Here is a 9,633-nt window from a genome sequence, read left to right on the forward strand (position 1 = left end):
CAGATCTGTTTTTTACAGCTGTTAGCTAAATACATAACCTCCCTTTTCATTATTTTTACATTATATATTTGATACAGTTCAATATGAGATAATGCAGCACAGACATCATAGCATTGTATCAGAATAAAGGCAAACATTACAATGACATTTACAATTCAGGACGATTTTCCTTTTGTGGGTAAATCATCTACCTCTCTACTCCAGACCTATCTTCTTTGCAAACTAAAATCTCAGTCTGTTTCTCTGACATCTTCTTGTGGATGTCTAGCCATCAGCTCAAGCTTAACGTAGCTAAAACTGAGCTCGTAATCTTTCTGCCAAACCCCCTCCACTACCTCCTTTCTTGATCACCGTGGACAACATCACCATCCTGCCTGTCACCCAAGCCTATAACCTGGGCATCATCTTTGACTCAGATGCCTCTAGGTCCCCACATCCAGGCTGTGTCTAAAACTTTATTCTTTCTGCATTACATCTCTAAGATACTGCCTTTCCTATCCATTCACACTGCGAAACCTCTCCTCTAGGCTCTTGTCATTTCGCATCATAATTACTGCAATAACCTTCTCCCTGGCCTTGACAAATGCAATCTTGCTCCACTGATATCCATTCAGAATGCTGCTACAAAGATCATTTTCCTAGCCCCTGGCTTTGACCATGTCACCTCTCTCTTTGCATCCCTCCACTGGCACCCTCTTCTCTAGCATATCAAACATAAGATTCTATGTTCACTTTCAATCTTTTACAACTTATCCCATTCTTATCACCTCTCAGTCGTTATTGAGATGTCAACTGCTGCCTTCAATTGGCCAATCATGCCAGCTTCCTGGCCCACTTGTTAAATTTTCAGACAAGTACTTTTGTGCTTTCTCCCATGTTGCCCCTCATGATTTGGAGACACTCCCCGTAAACATCCATAAAGCTACCTCATTATCATCTTTCAGATCTCTCCTTAACACTCTCCTTTTCCATAATGCCTACATAAACGTGACCATAGTCAGGCTGCTAGTGTGCTGAGATCACTGCCTATCATGCTGACCAACGCTGTCTCCTTGTTGCCTTGTAAAGGAAGTATTTCTTTACACAACGCACAGTCAACCTGTGGAACTCTTTGCCACAGGATGATGTGAAGGCCAAGACTATAACAGGGTTCAAAAAAGAACTAGATACGTTCATGGACGATAGGTTCATCAATAGCTATTAGCCAAGATGGGCGGGGATGGTTTCCCTAGCCTCTGTTTGCCAGAAGCTGAGAATGGGCGACAGGGCATGGATCACTTGATGATTACCTGTTCATTCCCTCTGGGGCACCTGGCATTGGCCACTGTCGGAAGACAGGATACTGGGCTAGATGGACCTTTGGTCCGACCCAGTACGCCCATTCTTATGTACTCCCGTATATCTCTATCCATCAGTTATCTCTCATTTTATACTTAAATTTTAAGCTCTTTGGGGAAGGGTCCATCTTTTCGTTTTGTGGAGCACATAGCACAATGAGGTCCTGGTCTATGATAGGTCTTCTAAGCATTATGGTAATACAAATAAATAATAACAGTATTTATGCTCCTCAGTGCTTTGGAGCATCTTCACAGTAAAGAATCTTCCAGGTTCCTTGAGTGCTCATGCTACACCCCTTAATATAACTACAATATACAAATATTGATACAAGATAAAAACGATCCTGGTCCAGTTCCTTGGTGTGAAGCTCTATTGCCTTCAGTGGCATTACTCTAATTTACACCAGCTGAGGGTCTTGCCAATACATTTTAATACAAATTCCTTCAGAAAGGCAACATTAGCAGACATTGACATAAAGAGAAATTGCAAATTTGGGGTACATCACACTCTTTTAGCTTCAGATTATACACAGAAATGACATGTGCTCAAAGCCGTCCTAATTTAGATGGGTTAGACATTTGGTGGGATTTAGCCCTGATTCCAAAACACTGCCTGACAATCAATCTTCTGCCCTGAAAAATAAACACACTTTTAATCCAGAGTCCTCATTCTCCTTCCTCTCAGCTATAGTTCTTGTCAACTTACATTAGACAAGAATACCGCAAAATAAAATTTAAATACCTCCAAACGCCATAAAGGCACGTTAAGCAGAAACAACAGCACTTGCGGCATCAAGCAGGCTGGCCATCTAGATTCATCTGTGCTTAGCACCTATCTAGTGAAACTGTCATATCACCTTGTCAGCAGGCCCACAGAAATGGTTATAGATGGGTCAGTGGGTAGGCAGCTGAAAGACTACTATGAACATCAAATGTGTTTGCTGAGGGCAGGATTCCAAGCTGGGAAACTGCTGTACGTGCAGTACTTCTATACATAAAAACATAAGAACAGCCATCCTGGATCAGATGAACGGTCCATCTAGCCCAGTATCCTGTCTTCTGACAGTGGCCAATGCCAGGTGCCTCAGCGGGAATTAACAGAACAGGCAATCATCCAGTGATCCATCTCCTGTCATCCGCTCCCAGCTTCCATCCCTGACCATCCTGGCTAATAGCTATTGATGGACCTATCCTCCGTGAACTTACATAGTTCTTTTTTTAACATACTTATGGCATGTAAGTTGATATGTGATGATCTCTCCATCTCAGAGCTGAATCAGTTTTGAAAATATCTGAAATTGCTTATATAGTATAAAGTAAAGTCATTTAGAAACTAGCTCAGACTTTCACCTAAGGAACACTTGGGAGAGAGAGAGAGAAATTATAGCAAAGTCTTCCTCCCAACCAGGGCCGGCTCCAGGCACCAGCTTACCAAGCAGGTGCTTGGGGCGGCCACTTCGGAGAGGGGCGGCACGTCCAGCTGTTCGGTGGCAATTCGGCGGACGGTCCCTCACTCCTGCTCGGATCGCGATCGCAGCTTCTTCTTCTTTTTTTTTTGTTTTGTTTGGCTGCTTGGGGCAGCCAAAACCCTGGAGCCGGCCCTGTTCCCACCCCTTACCCACTCCAGTTTGAGCACTTCAGATATATTCTATATTAAACCAGCTAAAAAACACAAAATGGCCAAATAGCAGCAGACTGATCAAGTAGAGCACCAAGCACATCCTCAGTACTTAGTAAATAATAATAATAAGCTAGGCAGAGCACATCCGAGACTCTAGGAAACAATCTGAGAGGGGGACGGACTAACTAATGATCAGGGGTATTTTCCATCTCTGATGTTTATTTTCTATATTTAAATACAAAGCACACTTTTACACCAACTGATTCCAGCCAAGTCTAGTCTGTGCTGCATGAATCCAACCCAGGAGTTTTCTTCTCCCTTTCATGTTGCCAACATAAAATGCCTGCTCTAGACAACTACAGCAGAAACGTTCCAATGTATTTGCATTTGCTGGGGTATTTTTGTGTTGTTTTTTGCTGGAGGGGGTAAATTTTAAAATAATAACACAGCTCAGGAGAAAGTGCCCAAGTGCTGTATTGGATAATCAGGGCTCTACTCTCATCACAGACTCATTTCCCTCCTGAACATCTTTGCAACAATGAAATGTGCTGATGAGCTACCTTGGCTGGATGTTGCAGCTACAAAGTCCATGAGCATGATGTGGAAATTGAAAAAGAAAAATAACTGCGGCACTGAACATACAATGCATTCACCTGACAATGTGGCCCCCTCTCCCCTAGGGTCAGTGGTAGACCAACAGTGAGTGAGAGATACTGGTATGGACCAGTAGCAAATTATCATCACCTTGGAGGCAAAAGGGAAGCCAAGGAGGATACATCTACTTGCTACCCTCCATCCCCTGCTCTGTATGTGATTGAAAAATCACAATTTAGCCCATTGCAATCAGTGGGATGGGACTACTTGCAGAGAAAGGTGCTACACAGCGTAATGGTTACAGAATCAGGTCTTGGATTATTATTATTGTCTGAGAACCTGTTACAAAAAGTGACTTTGAATCACAGAAGTTTAGTTTGACCATCTCCAAAAAATAAATACAAAAGATAGAAAATCATGTCACAATCACCCCAGGAGCTGTGGGACCCAACTGTCACAAAAGGTTGCCAGTTGCTACAGGGAGAGCTTGACCTACACAGCAGTGACTCCTCCAGGAATCCTCCTCTCTAGCTTTGTCCCTTCAGCAGTGGAGCTGTCTCTCAGGGCAAGAAATAAGACCAGCTCCTCTGAAGCGCTTTGGGCAGCAGTATAAGCCATCCTCCCCCCTCCTCCCCATCGCTGTCCCCCTCTCAATACAGCAGCAGAAAGAAATGAAAGGGCAGCAAGCTGCCTAGCAGCAGCACTCAGACTCTTCACACATCGCGTAGCGCTAAGTCACAAATGTAACTTATCTGTGTGAAAAGCTTTTATACTCATGCTTCATTTCCTCTCTGACTATTTATATTCATATTAAAAACCAGGAAATGAAATACAAGGTCAGTAGTGATCAGAAGTCATGGCCTCCTGCTGGATGTTTGGTGATTTGTGTGTAATGGTCTCCATCCACGATTTCTAGTGAACATCTGCCTACCTCACAAAACCAACCAACCAAAAACCTTACCAATTAGTTCTAATTTGCATCTGGACAGAGACAAAGAAACCAATGGTCATAAGAAATAAATTCTTTGAGTCCCGGAGTGGTTCTTCCAGGGCAGGCATGAGGCACACTAAATCTACTCCAGTTCTCTTGGCATACCCAAACTGCCAGTAAAGTCAGTGAAGTTCTGGGTGTGTAAGGAATTCAAGCCCATAAATAAAGCACAGCAGAGAAGCTTTCATTGAAGATATTGGATTCTAAGAGCTTCTTGGTAGGGAGTATCTCTTATTCTGTGTTTGTACAGCACCTAGCACAATGGGCCCTTGATCCTCTGGCCCTGCTGTAAAACAAAAAATAAAATAATAATAATAAAAAAGAACAGTAACAGAAATTAAATATAAATATCGACTGCTACATAATATTAAGGGTCTGAATTGTTCTCATAAAGGCAAGCAAAATCAAAGCTGATTCTGCAGGTCAGATCTTCAGCTACACCAGAGCTCAGAGCTGAAAGAGGTGGGGAGCACAAGCGACCATTAGCCAGCTTTGTGCTCCTTTGATCCTTGGTACCAATTGTTCTCCCTGTAAAACTTAGGGCAGCTTCAGAGCTGCTCTAAATTACACCTGGCTGCAAAAGAGACTGTTTTACAGCCAGGGACTGCTCAAATGCAGCAGGGTTCCAGTCATCACCTCTTCGATAGCTCTGACATGCCTCCTATTCTGGGGTAGTAAGAGGATGGCATAGAGTTAGCCACAGAGTGGCCCTGTACAAACAGTGGGGGTTCCTCCACACCGGGGAACCCTGACTGTTTTGAATTGCCAGAGCAGCATTGCCAAGAGCTGGGATCTGGCCCTCCATTCTTAGCCCAGCCTGTTGTGAGGGGAACACAATGCTCTGGCCAGTTTTTCTGTATATATTTCTTCATCCTTTTTATAAAACAAAACAAAAAACAATTTTTTAAGCTGAAATCATTAATTAAAGCCTTGAACTGTTGAATGGATTTCTATTACACCTATAACGCTCAGGATATTAACGAGAGTATCAAGGTGAAGTGAGGCTTTTCTGCTCTCACTGAAGTTCTGAAATAATCAATACAAATAACCCCAGATGAGTTTGTGTATTTGATGGATGTTGTACAATTGGATGTAAAAGGCACAACATGCCGCATGATAAGTTATGACCAAGAGATATGGTTGGCAAAGTGATGGTTTAAAAAATGGCTGTGATTGACTATGTAGGAATGGCTCGGTGGGACCTGTCATTTCTGTAGACTTGGGGCTCCAGATCAGGATGGATTGCTACATATTGGGACCCGCTGATTCCATGGGCCTGGACACTAGGATCTCAAATGGACCACAGCAGCTGGGAGTTGTCTCACATAGTGATGCTGGGTCCCACTGTTGTAGAAGAGTGTTACGGCTGGAGCCCCACAAATTTGGAGATTTTTTTTTTTTAATGGAAAACCCTTGTTTGCATATTTGCAGGATATTCATCACTTTATTTCCACAAAAATCCCCCTCGCTCACTCTGCCACCCATTTCTGCCTGCACCTCCCCTTGCGTTTTCCCTGTAGCCCTCTCTTTGGGTCTCCGCCGTTTGCCATTTCGGTGACACCAGCAGGCTCTCCTTCCCCCACTCAACTCTCCCCCTGCCCACAGCTTCTCTCTAGCTCTCCACATCTGCCCTCAAGTTTTCTCCTGTCCTCCCCATCTCCCCTGCCACACTATGCTCCCTGACGCCGCCTGGAGCATGAGTCCCCACCCACCCAGGGCCATAGAGATATGGCTAGAGTGGCTGCTGACCCACTGTCCCCCTGTCCATCGTGCTGGCGCTCTACCCAGGCTTGTGGCAGCCGGGCTGGGCTACACTCTAGGCAGAGTCTCTATGGTTAGAATCCTGTGGCCTCCGAAGGGCACTGGCAGTTGGAACGAGCCTGAGGCAGGAGGCCACGACAACGGCCCCAGAGACGCGCGGCCCCCCCACACCACAGGAGACCGCAGCAGGGCCCCTCCACACCCCAGAGATGGCCCAGCCCCCAGGGGACTCAGAGGGGTGCAGGCCCCAGAGCAGCTGGGAGATGGGCAGCGGCCCGGCCTCCCCTCAGCATCCAGCCTGGCTGTGGGCAGCCGTTTTCCCCACACTCTGCAGCCTGGGGAGGAGTGACAGCAGCACCGCCCTCCCTCAGCGCAGTGACCTGAGCAGCCAGGAGGAGGTGGATCTAGGGGCCCCAGACAGGAGCGACAGCAGCACCACCCCTCGTCCTGAGCGCCGGTTCCGGCTATGGGCGGCCGCCTTGCCTGCCCTCTGGGGCGAGGAGGAATACAGCTGCGAGTATGGTTCTGTGAAGTATCTGGCCATGTGCGGCCTGGGTGGCGTGGTGAGCTGCGGCCTGACCCACACAGCTGTGGTGCCACTGGACCTGGTGAAGTGCCGTATGCAGGCAGAGCCCAGTCGCTACCGGGGCATGCTGCAGGGCTTTGCTCTCACCGTGGAAGAGGAGGGGATGCGTGGCCTGGCCAAAGGATGGGCCCCCACCTGCGTGGGCTACTCCCTGCAGGGCCTCTGCAAGTTTGGCTTATATGAAGTCTTCAAGCTGCGCTATGCTGACATGTTGGGACCTGAGCGAGCCTACCTGTGGCGGACCAGCCTCTATCTGGCCGCCTCAGCCAGTGCCGAGTTCTTTGCTGACATTGCTCTGTCCCCCATGGAGGCAGTCAAGGTGCGAATCCAGACGCAGCCAGGCTATGCCAACACTTTACGGGTGGCTGTCCCCAAGATGTACCTTGAGGAGGGGCTGTGGGCCTTCTACAAGGGGGTGGCTCCACTCTGGATGCGCCAGATCCCCTACACCATGATGAAGTTTGCCTGTTTTGAGCGTACCTTAGAGGCCCTCTATGCCTATGTGGTGCCCAAGCCGCGCAGTGAATGCTCCAAGCCTGAGCAGCTTGGCGTCACCTTTGTTGCTGGCTATATAGCCGGTATCTTCTGTGCTATAGTCTCCCACCCAGCTGACTCTGTGGTGTCTGTGCTCAACAAGGAAAAGGGCAGCAGCGCTATGGAAGTCCTCAAGAAGTTGGGCTTCATAGGCGTGTGGAAGGGCCTCTTTGCCCGCATCCTCATGATTGGCACCCTCACAGCCCTGCAGTGGTTCATTTATGACTCAGTCAAGGTCTATTTCAGGCTCCCTCGGCCCCCACCTCCAGAGATGCCTGCATCGCTGAAAGAGGGTTTTTTCTTTAAGTAAATTCAGCCCATAGATCCTGCATTGTGAGCTACGTTCCTGCTGCATTGTACTGTTTCATTTTCGACTCTGTGGATCTGTTTCAGGGTCCTGGACCAACTCCCATCTCAAAAAGCTACCTCTCCAGAGAGAGACTGATGGGAGTGGTTAGCCTTTTCCCACAGACCTTGCAGTTACACTGTCATTTCACTACATAGTTCATTCTGTCAATTTTAGGTTCCAGCCATCATCTTAGATGCCCCCATCTCTGGACTTTGTGTCTTGACATGAAATTACATTTGACAGCTCTGTTAAAGGTATATTTCTGCAAAGGCTTAAATCTATCAGTATGTGGCTCTTAATGCCTGTGTTTATTTTGTTTGCCGTGGATAGTAACTCTGAAAACTTTGAAACACAACAGTCATATTCCCCTATTATAGAGAAAATTGACATGTATTTTAAATGGGTGCTTATTTTACACTCATATACAATATTTAGTGGAACCAAAACATTTAAAAATTGCTATGAATAATATGTTAATATGTTCAGAATATAATAATTTACAGTAATCCCAGACTAAAGTGTTTATCTACATTGTTTATTGGAATTGCATATTTGCAATTTTGTTTACGGAATGTTATATTTTGTAAAGGTTAGAATATTAATGATAGTTATTTATGTGTGTTTGAAATAAAACTGCTGAGATGTTTGAAGGAGTATTTGTTAATGGTTGATTACACAAAGGTGTCCTGGCTCCCAAATTAGAAAATCTGGGCATAAAATAGAGTTAATCCTGCTTATCTCTCACTTACGTACCTTATTTTTAATAAATAATTTGGGATAGAAGAATGAGTATAATATGCCCTAATTTGGTGCCATTTTTATCTCTTATGTGGCAAACACCCGCCTTTATTTAAACATAGATCAAATTGATATGTGCTGTGGGTTTTCTTCAATAAAAGGGATATGGGCATGGTGTAACTTATATGAGATATGGCCTGCAAGTCACTCATTTATTCAAGAATGCCAGACATAATATACATCTGAACATAATTTTCCCAAGAATGTTATTTATTAAATGTTTAGAAACGTTATGTGGAAATTTAAATAGTTAACAAAGCAAATAAAAATGCATTTTGTCCTGTGGGAAATCATTATTTATAAAAGTGTTTTAGTCACTGTGGAAATATAGAATCTTTATGTAATTGTTGCTGTTCTAGTAAGACAGTAAAGTAACTGTAGTATACAGGTCATGTGCAGTGGGCATTTACAGTTTGAATGGAATAACTAAGAAAATTCTGCAACACTTCTAAATAAATGTAAAAATATAGTGTTCTGTTCTTGGGGCCTAATCCAAGCCCAGTGAAATCAGCTGAAAGATTCTGATTGACTTCCCTGGGCTTTGGGTCAGTTTCCTGGAGAATTAAAATAGCCACAAGTCATGGCCAAGAAATGTGTGACCAGAAATGTACATAACTTTTACCCTTTTGAAATGCTTGCATGGTATATACTACATTACACAAAACATTAAATGGCCCACGATAAGCTGCTGTTCTACATCTTGCATTCACTGACATGCAAAAAGGGTTAAAAATCGCAACATATATGTCAGTGGTTCTCAACCAGGGATCTGTGGCCCTTTGGGGGGCCGCAAGGAGGTTTCTGGGAGTCTGCCAAGCAGGGCCAGCGTTAGACTCGCTGGGGCCCAGGGCTGAAAGCCAAAGCCCCACCACGTGGGGCTGAAGCCTGGGGCCCTGAGCCCCACCACCTGGGGCTGAAGCTAAAGCCTGAGCAATGTAGCTTCACAGGGGCTCCTGTGGCATGGGGTCCCAGGCAATTGCCCTGCTTGCTACCCCCTAACACTGGCCCTGGATTTTATATACAGAAAACCAGTTGTTGTGGCACAGGTGGGCTGTGGAATTT

The 9,633-nt window shown here is 45.4% G+C and overlaps 1 pseudogene; it reads left to right on the forward strand.

The window, feature by feature from the left end:
* The first annotated feature begins 6,567 nt into the window (after positions 1-6,567).
* Positions 6,568-7,734, forward strand: LOC112120533 (annotated as a pseudogene).
* Positions 7,735-9,633: the final 1,899 nt, after the last annotated feature.

Source organism: Terrapene carolina, unplaced genomic scaffold (assembly GCF_002925995.2).
Source record: "Terrapene carolina triunguis isolate 2854851 unplaced genomic scaffold, T_m_triunguis-2.0 Scaffold102, whole genome shotgun sequence".
In the NCBI taxonomy this organism is placed as follows: domain Eukaryota; kingdom Metazoa; phylum Chordata; order Testudines; family Emydidae; genus Terrapene; species Terrapene triunguis.